Here is a 9,213-nt window from a genome sequence, read left to right on the forward strand (position 1 = left end):
TGTCCCTATTTACTGTACCATGCAATGCTTCAAGCTTTATGATATTACCAGGCCATCCCTTAATCTTCTCCTTTCTAAATGTAAAAAGCCTAAAATTATAAAAGGTATTTCTTCATAAGCAGAACCCTGGGCGGCACAGTGGCGAGCCAGGGACCCAGGTTCAATTCCCAGCTTGCGTCACTGTCTGTGTGGAGTTTGCACTTTCTCCCCATGTCTGCGTGGGTTTCCTCCGGTTTCCTCCTACAGACGTGGGGGTTACGGTTGATTGGCCATGCTGAATTGACCCTAGCGTCAGGAGGATTAGCAGGGTAAATGAGGATTACGGGAATAGGGCCTGGGTGGGATTGTGGTCGGTACAGGCTCGATGGGCTGAATGGTCTCCTTCTGTACTGTAGGGATTCTATGATTCATATCCGAGAATATCCTAGTGACTTGACGCTGCACTTTTTTTCCCCCCATTGTTTTACACCATTAGGACAATAGAAAAATTTGCTTTTCTGAGCATCTAAAGCCTATTCACTTTGTCATACTTCAAATAAAGTACACCTTGCCATTTAAGCAAAAAAAAATTATATTCTTACTATATCTATACTTCCCACGTCAAAAAATGCAGGAGGCAGACAGAATACATGCTTACATATGGTTTCCATGGTCAGTCTTTTCTGGAATAGGTCACTAACCTGAAGTCAGAAGGTACATATTGAGGGGCACCACTTAAGCATGGCTGACCAGGAGATCTGCTAGAGGAGTCTTGGATGGTGATCAACCAACCTGTTTTGCTGCATTATGGACATACTTGCCTGGCCAGTCCTAAAGTGGAACTTAAACCGGGAGCTTTTGGCCCAAAGGCAGAATGCTACGAACTGCAATACAAAGCTGCCCTTTGTCTATGCTTACCTTATAGCAAGATTACATTGACAAGACGCGTCTCTTAGTGAATGCCAAGTCAGTTTGCAACCGATTGCACAAGATCTGAGAATCAGAAACAATAGTAAATGATTCATAGATGATGCTGCCTCCAGTCAGCAATATAGATATTACCAAGGCATTGGCAACCAGTCAGTCATCCTTTTGGCTTTCACTATACTACCATGTGGAAAGACGTGGAGGCTTTGGAGAAGGTACAGAAAAGATTTACCAGCATGTTGCCTGTTTTGGAAGGCATTAGTTATGAGGAAAGGTTGGAGAAACTTGGTTTGTTCTCACTGGAACAATGGAGGTTGAGGGGTGACCTGATAGAAGTCTACAAGATGAGGGGCAAGGACAGAGTGGATAGTCAGAAGCTTTTTCCAGGGTGGAAGAGTCAATTACTAGAGGGCACAGGTTTAAGGTGCGAGGGGCAAGGTTTAAAGAAGATTACGAGGCAGATTTTTTTTTTTTACACAGATTGGTGCCTAGAACTTGCTGCCAGTGGAGGTCGTGGAAGCCGATACGTTAGTGGCTTTTAAGGGGTATTTTGACAAATACAGGAATAGGATGGGAATAGTGGGATATGGTCCCTGGAAGGGTAGGAGGTTTTAGTTAAGGCGGGCAGCATGGTCGGTGCAGGCTTGGAGGGCTGAAGGGCCTGTTCCTGTGCTGTAGTTTTCTTTGTTCATTGCTTTGACCACACGAGAAAGCCAATGATTTGTTCTTCTCACCAGTCAGCACACTCTTCTTCAGCCATGTAGTTGCAAACTCTAAGTAATTATGCACGTTTAGATGCGTGCTGCTTGCCTGGAGTTGAACATACCCCTCAATGTAAAAGGAGGACAGTTTCCACAAAACCAAAACTACATTTATCGTCATTCTGCCATCCGCAAGCGATGATAGGAATGCAGCCTCAATTTTGGCGCAGTCAGGTCAGATCAGTTGTTGCACTTGCTGGGAACAAGCCAATTATGGAAAGGCAAGTTTGCCATAAACAAAGTTATCCTCACTTGCCGGCTGATTTCTGCTGACGTCTTGCTGCAGGACTGGCGTCTGCCTTAGAGCATTTGAAACCATATGTTGTCGCTTTTGCCAACATCCTGGAATCAGAGCTTTGAGTGTCCCATGGGTCTCTTGGCACGCGTTACCTCCCAGTATAGCATATCCCTGGGAACGTGGCCATCTCCCATCCTGTGCACATGCTCAAGGCAAAGTTTTCTTTGCTTGATTGCTGCTAACAGGCTTTGGACTGCTCCATTAGACCCTGATCAGGAGATAGAGACACACATCTTTTCTCGAGAGAATCCGGAGAAAAAGGGTCACTGTTTAAAAATAAGGGGTCACCCAGTCAAAACAGATGAGGCCAAAACGTGAGGGTCTTTGGAACTCCCTCCCTGAAAAGACAGTGGAAACAGAACTTTGTAAATATTTTTAAGGCAGTGATGGACAGATTCTTGTTAAGCATGGGGATGATAGGTTAACAGGTGTAGGCGAGATGCAGATTGGAGATTACTATCAGACCAGCCATTATCTTATTAAATGGCAGAGCAGGCTCAATGGGCTTATCCCTGCTCTGCTCCTAATTTGTATGTCCCATAATATAGTTTTCTTGACTTCGATGGCAAGGGAGTACATGACACATGGAACAGATGATCCATGAGCCTTTGGAGCTGATCTTCTATCTGACTGTCAGCATAAATGTACTCTGATCAGGATATGCCGCACTTGTCTTAGCATTCAGTCTCAACAGGAGTTTCCCCAATTGGTCATGTACACCGCTTCCATGCTGGCTGGGAAAGCACAGGTCAGTATAACAGAGATACCAGAGAAGGGGCCAGGACACAGACTTGCTTCACACTCGTTAAGGTGGAGCCAAACTGAGCGACACCATGGATGTTATCATTTGCCAATTAATCTGTCAATTTGGATGGAATTAGCACCAGATTGCCAGAACATTAATAAAACAGTGTCCAAAGCAGCCAATGTGGCTCGTTGACCATCCAGATTGACAGGCTGCTGGGCCAATAAATGTAGGTCCCAGTAGAGCAGCAGACTGGTGTTTTGCACCTGGTACAAAGAGGATTCTGGGAGAAGTCGATTCAACTAAACCTTGACTATTCTGTGGATAGCCGAAGAACAGGTGTCAAGGAGCGGTTAAGCCCAAGACACTACATTAGTTTCCCTCTCTCCCTCCCATTCCAACCAAAAAAAAAAAGGGCACTATGAGGAGGACAAGTAAATAAAAGCAAGGCAAGATTCTTATATCTTTAAGTGTACAAGAGTAGAGATGGCAGTTAGGGCAGTGATATGCTCCTCCTGCCGGATGTGGGAGATCCAGGAACTTTCTAGTGTCCCTGACAACTATATCTGTGGGAAGTGTGACCAGCTGCAGCTCCTCAGACCGCGTGGTTTAGTTGGAGCAGCAACCGGACACATTGCGGAGCTTACAGGGGGCAGAGAGTGTGACAGACACTAGCTTCAGGGAGATGGTCACACCACAGGTCCAGATAGGTAGATGGGTGACGACCAGGGCAGGCAGGTATACCCCTCCATAACAGGTATACCATTCTGGATATTGTTGGGGAGCTGGGGTGGGGGGGGGGGGGGGGTGAAGAGTCTCTCAGGGGAAGATACCAAAGATACCAGCAGCAGCCAGGCCTGTTGAACCACAAATGGTTCTGCTGTACAGCAGAGTCAGGCTAAATCCAAGCAAGTGATAGTAGTAGAGACGCGATAGTCAAGGGCACAGACAGGCGTTTTATGTGGCTGCAAATGAGACTCTAGGGTGATGTGTTGCCTCCCTGGTGCCAGGGTCCTGGATGTCTGAGCAGGTACAGGGCATCCTGAAAGAAGAGGAGGGTAAACAGGCAGATATCATTGTCACTAATGACAAAGGCAGGAAGAGGTCATGGGACAATTCATAGAATCCCTACAGTGTAAAAGGAGGCCATTCAGCCCATCAAGTCTGCACCAATCACAATCCCACCCAGGCCCGATTCCCGAAACTTCACATATTTACCCTGCTAATCCCCGACACTAGGGTCAATTTAACATGGCCAATCCACCTAGCCATCACATATTTGGAGTGTGGGAGGAAACTGGAGCACCCGGAGGAAACCCACGCAAACACGGGGAGAATGTGCAAACTCCACACAGACAGTGACCCGAGGCCGGAATTGAACTGGGGTTCCTGGTACTGAGGCAGCAGCGCTAACCACTGTGCCGCCCTTATTCAGGGAGTTAGGTCGGGATCTTAAGGCAGGACCTCTAGGATAGTAATCTCAGGATTACTTCCCATGCTAATGAAACTTGGAACAGGGAGATAGTACAGTTAAACATGTGGCTAAAGAGCTGGTGTAGGTGGGAAGGCTTTAGATATATTGATCACTGAGATCTGTACAAGAAGGGTTGCACCTGAACTGGAGGGGCACCAATATCCTGGGCAGGAGGTTTGCTCAGGCTGTTCCGGAGGGTTTAAAGTGTGGCGGGTGATGCGTGTGTGTACCAGAACAGCAGGCCAGAAAGTGGAGAGATTGGGGGGGGAAAGTGAGACGGAGATAAACATTGCATAGAGTAAGAGCAGGCAGAGGGAAGCTGTGGGGCTCAGCGGGACTGGAGGTCATTTGCTTCAATGCAAGAAGTATAACAGGTAAGACAGATGAACTGAGAGCCTGGATTACTGCATGGAATTGTGATGTTATTGCAATTATGGAGACATGGTTAAAGGAGGGACAGGATTGGCAGCTTAACATTCTGGGATATTGTGGTTTTAAGTGGGACAGAAGGGCAAACAAAAGGAGTGATTAGGGAGCACATCACAGCTGTGTTGAAGGAGGCTGAGGGGGGACCTGGTAGAGGTCTACAAACTTGAGGGGCATAGGCAGGGTGGATAGTCAGAGGTTTTTTCCAAGGGTGGAAGTGTCAATTACAAGGAGTTACAGGTTCAAGGTGAGAGGGGGTTTAAGGGAGATGAGAGGAAGTTTAAGGGAGATGTGTGGGTGAAGTTTTTCATGCAGAGAGTGATGGGTGCCTGGAGTGCACTGCCAGAGGTGGTGAAGGGAGCAGGCACATTACCAACACTTCAGAGGCATCTGGATGGGTACATGAATAGAGGGATATGGCCCGAGTGAGGGCAGAAGGTTTAAAAAAAAAAGTTAGGGCATCTTGATCAGCACAGGCGTGGAGAACTGAACGGCTTGTTCCAGTGCTGTATTTTTCTTTGTTCTTATCTGGTGCACCCTCAGGTCAAAGGGAAAGCCTGAGAATGACATTTTCTGTCATGCATGGAATGTTGATGTGTGTTAGGACATGTATTTCCCCATGACTGTACCATCACCTGTATCACAGACTGCTCTGCTAATAGGTGTAGGTGTGTAGAATGCAGAACAGAGTACATCTTCTGGTGATTATCAGGTCTCCATAGCACTGATCAGATCTCAGATAGTACCATGACATGTGCCAAAGTCTGCCCTGTCCGCAGTGTATAAAATGTTCAGTCGCCACTGTCTATTTTCATTCGTTAACACTATTGAATCGATCTGATCCAACCCTTCATTAAAACCCCAGAGGAGAAATAACTTTGCCCCTTGTCCCAGAATATCAGACAGCTTTGTGAGGGAGACCTTTGTCCTTGGCATGGACACAAGTGCAGATGATGGTGGCAAAAACTCCAGCAGATGGTAGAGAGAGATTGAGACAGAGGTCATGGTAGTCATCTCAATTATCTGTACCAATCTGCTGTTAACAGCAAAGCCTACTTTATGCTCAGAGTGGTCATCTGTACAATACCATGCCAGTAGAGGGTACAATTGGCCTCATATTGATCCAGTGTTGGCCACTTGGAGTGCAGCAATGTCAACAATGAACTTATATAGCTCAAGGGATCAGTGCCATCTTACATATATCGTCTGCTGCAAGTCCTCATGCATGTCAGGACACAGGACTTTCCATCTCCCAAGATGTAGAATCTTCACCTTTGGATAGAGATCTTTGTCAGGCAAGGACCTACAATCTTCACAGAGCCACAGCAGTAGGCAAATGGTGGCAGGTCATCACCTCATTGGTCAGTCACTGGTCCTCAGCCATTAGAATGCCTGATCTTTCCCAATCGAACTGGGCTTCCATCTGTAACTTTTCTCCCACATTGAATCCCTCACCGGTAAGAGGTGAAGTGCCTACTCCACTTGTTTTAAGTGCATAGCTAGACTTGCCCTGCATCTTCCCCATGGTTTTATGGATTGAATCCAGAGGAATGACAGCTGTGGAAGTTGCTTAAAGGACTTGATTTAAAGGATCAGCTTCCTATGGGTCTCCACTCCTGTGTTTCTGTCCCTTCTGAGCTGGCCCTACAAGGCAGTGGTACAATTTGACTCATGGCTGGTACCTGGTTGTTGGATGCTAGGGCATGTTCACATGCCAGTGGATCTGCACGTCACGTACCTGGGGAACAAGGTTCCTCAGAAATCCTTTGCACTTCCACCTTGGAAGTCTAGTTATCACGTGTCACTGCATGGAGCCACATCAGGGGTGGCGGTGGGCGTGTGAAGGGAGTCTTGGGGCTCGATTGTAGCAGCTCACCACACTAATCGACCGGGCGACAAAACAAATCTGGTTTCTCGCTTCTCGATCTTGCCAGCCCCATTTTGCCGGCGAAATCAGCCTCAGGCCCGAGAAGGTGATGTCCGGGGAGGGTGGTGGGAACCAGATCCCCCTCACGCCCAAGGTGGTGATGTCCAGGGAGGGGGTAAACCAGATCCCCCAGTATACCAGTTGATCGAGGCACATGAGCAAACCTCTTTTCTTGCCTGTTCAACACTTACAATTTGAGAAAATTCCACCCTTGGCGATGCACAGGCTCACACATTCAGCTCACTCTACTGGAACATACAACTGCACTCAGCATGTGGCAAAACATCAACAGATTCCTCTACATTACAGAGTCACTTAACTACATAGAAGTTATCACTTAGAAATCAACTAACCAACCCAATCAGTCCATGTGTATGTATCTTCACGTTAGTAAATAGTCAATCACATCTCCCCATCTTGTTCCGATATCCCTTCATCTCAACCCAAACTAATCTTGATAATCATCAACCATTAATTCTGGAAGATAATTTCACATTCTCCCAGTAGAAATACATTCCTCTTGTTCTCCATCACATTTAAATTTGAAATCTACATTCCCTTGTTCTTGCTTCCTCAAATCAGGAAACTATTTACTTCATCTTTTCAGAGTTATAAATACCTTTACCATATTGTTATGCAATCTGTGCAGTAATCCAAGTATTTCTTAATGTATTTTTGTTTCCTGATATGCAAATCTGTTTCATACCCTCTCTTATTGTGTGGAACCCAATACCACAAAGATCCCAATTAGGCTTTATAAAGAGGTTCCTCAAACTCTGCCTTCTTATTCCATTTCATAACTTAAACATCTATTTGCCTTCTGTTTTATGACGACCTTGTCAACCCCACATGTTGCCTGAACTATCCGATGAACTTGTGCTCCTGGACAACCCCCCCACCGCTTTAGAACAATCTATTTGGTGAGATCTCAAATTTATGCCATCCAGTCCTCGATTCATTCCCCATCGCTAAAGTAAGTTCGAATTGGGAATGGGGCTAAGGGACAGCACAGATTTACTTGGGGTGTTGGGTGGAAGAAACAGAAGTGCGGAGCAGGAATCACTGGAGTGAATGTCAGCAGGAATGGAGGGAGAGGGAGTGAATGAGTGAGTACTGGTGTGGATTCAGGAAGGAGGATAGATGAACTCGGGGTGGTTTGTAGAGATTAATCCAACATTGATTTATTTGGCCATTGTGAGAATGTGGTTGAATGTACCAGCATATCAAATCAATATTAAAATTTTACTCTACTGCTCCAATTTTGCTATTTATCTGCAAGAAATATTTATCATAAAAGCGACAACACCTGGACTCTAATACGGGAATCGAATTAAATCTGAACTCTGGTCCACTTCATGAACCTAGAATTTGACTTTGAGCTCCCTCGTGTAACGGGAGATTGTCTGGGTTGCTGCTGGATTGAAAATAGTTAAAGCTTAGTTCAGTAACATACTGTTTGCTCCTCTTCAACATTGAAAGGTTTAACACCATTGATGTAAACGGAGCTGCCGAAACTTATAAGTGAATAGCAGATAATTCAGTTCTCGGGGATAAGGATGTTTAAAAACTTCATTTTGGTTTAAACAAAAACACATTTAATAACCGCCCCGCACGCCACCGTTTCATGACTGACCACAAATAAAATCACTGCCCTGCAATGATCGCCAGTCCTGACATTTAACCAATGTCCACAGTCGCTGAGTTGGGAATGGGAAAGTTGTGACTTTTAACAGGTTTCATTTCATTTGGATCCCAATTCACGCCCCAAGTTACATTTTTTAGTAAAACTCAGTCCCTTACTTCGCAGCGAACGCACACCGTCAAAGTGTCTCTTGATACAACATTTTCTACAATAATTCCGCATAATTTCTGTAAGAAGTATTTCACTTACCTTAAAAAGTGGGATCCAGAGGTTTAATTTAGAGAGAAGTTTGAAGGGCGTGTACTTAACCATTCGGGATTTAATTTGCTCAGCATTTACCTAAATCCTTTGGGTTTACGCGAAACAGCAGAAGTCGAGCCAGAGCGTAACTGTGTGTAAACTCTAACACTGCCTCCAAGTCATTAACAGCTTCGGCTGCCTGTTCATTATCTTATCAAAAGACACCCGGCGGAAGTAATATACTGCGCACGTCAGGAGACACTCCTTGCTTTGCATTGTCCTTTCATACATCTGGCTGCTTGGATGTCCAGAATCTCCTTTTTAATCTTTTACTAATAAGTTCTTTAGCTCTGTTTAATATAGAGGCAAGCTAATGATTAGTCCGGGTATAGATAACCTGAACCCGGTTCACATAGAACCATCCTCAGTCCCTTACTCCGTGACGCGTGGTTTCAATCAGAGCAATCGTGCAGGCATTACAAATGGTCTGTGTGTGCCTGCCTAGGAGAAAACGATTGGGTACGGATTGTTCTCTAGTAACCATTGGAAGAAAGTGAGCCAAGACTTAGAGCAAGGCCAGCTTTTGATTTGATTTATTATTGTCACATGTATTAGGATACAGTGAAAAGTATTCCAGAAGTGAAAATGCTGGAAAATCTCAGCAGGTCTGACAGCATCTGTAAGGAGAGAAAAGAGCCGACGTTTTGAGTCCAAATGACCCTTTGTCAAAGCAGTGAAAAGTATCGTTTCTTGTGCGTTATATAGACAAAACATACCGTGCATGGAGTACATAG

General features: G+C 45.4%; 1 protein-coding gene across 1 annotated transcript in view; it reads right to left on the bottom strand.

The window, feature by feature from the left end:
• Positions 1-8,622, bottom strand: part of b3gnt7 (UDP-GlcNAc:betaGal beta-1,3-N-acetylglucosaminyltransferase 7) — a 28,065-nt gene extending 19,443 nt beyond the window's left edge. Inside the window, exon 1 of the mRNA XM_078207372.1 lies at positions 8,429-8,622. The gene's annotated coding sequence lies outside the window, so the exon portion shown is untranslated. The remainder of the gene's footprint in view (positions 1-8,428) is intronic.
• Positions 8,623-9,213: the final 591 nt, after the last annotated feature.

Source organism: Mustelus asterias, chromosome 3, assembly GCF_964213995.1.
Source record: "Mustelus asterias chromosome 3, sMusAst1.hap1.1, whole genome shotgun sequence".
NCBI classification, from domain to species: domain Eukaryota; kingdom Metazoa; phylum Chordata; class Chondrichthyes; order Carcharhiniformes; family Triakidae; genus Mustelus; species Mustelus asterias.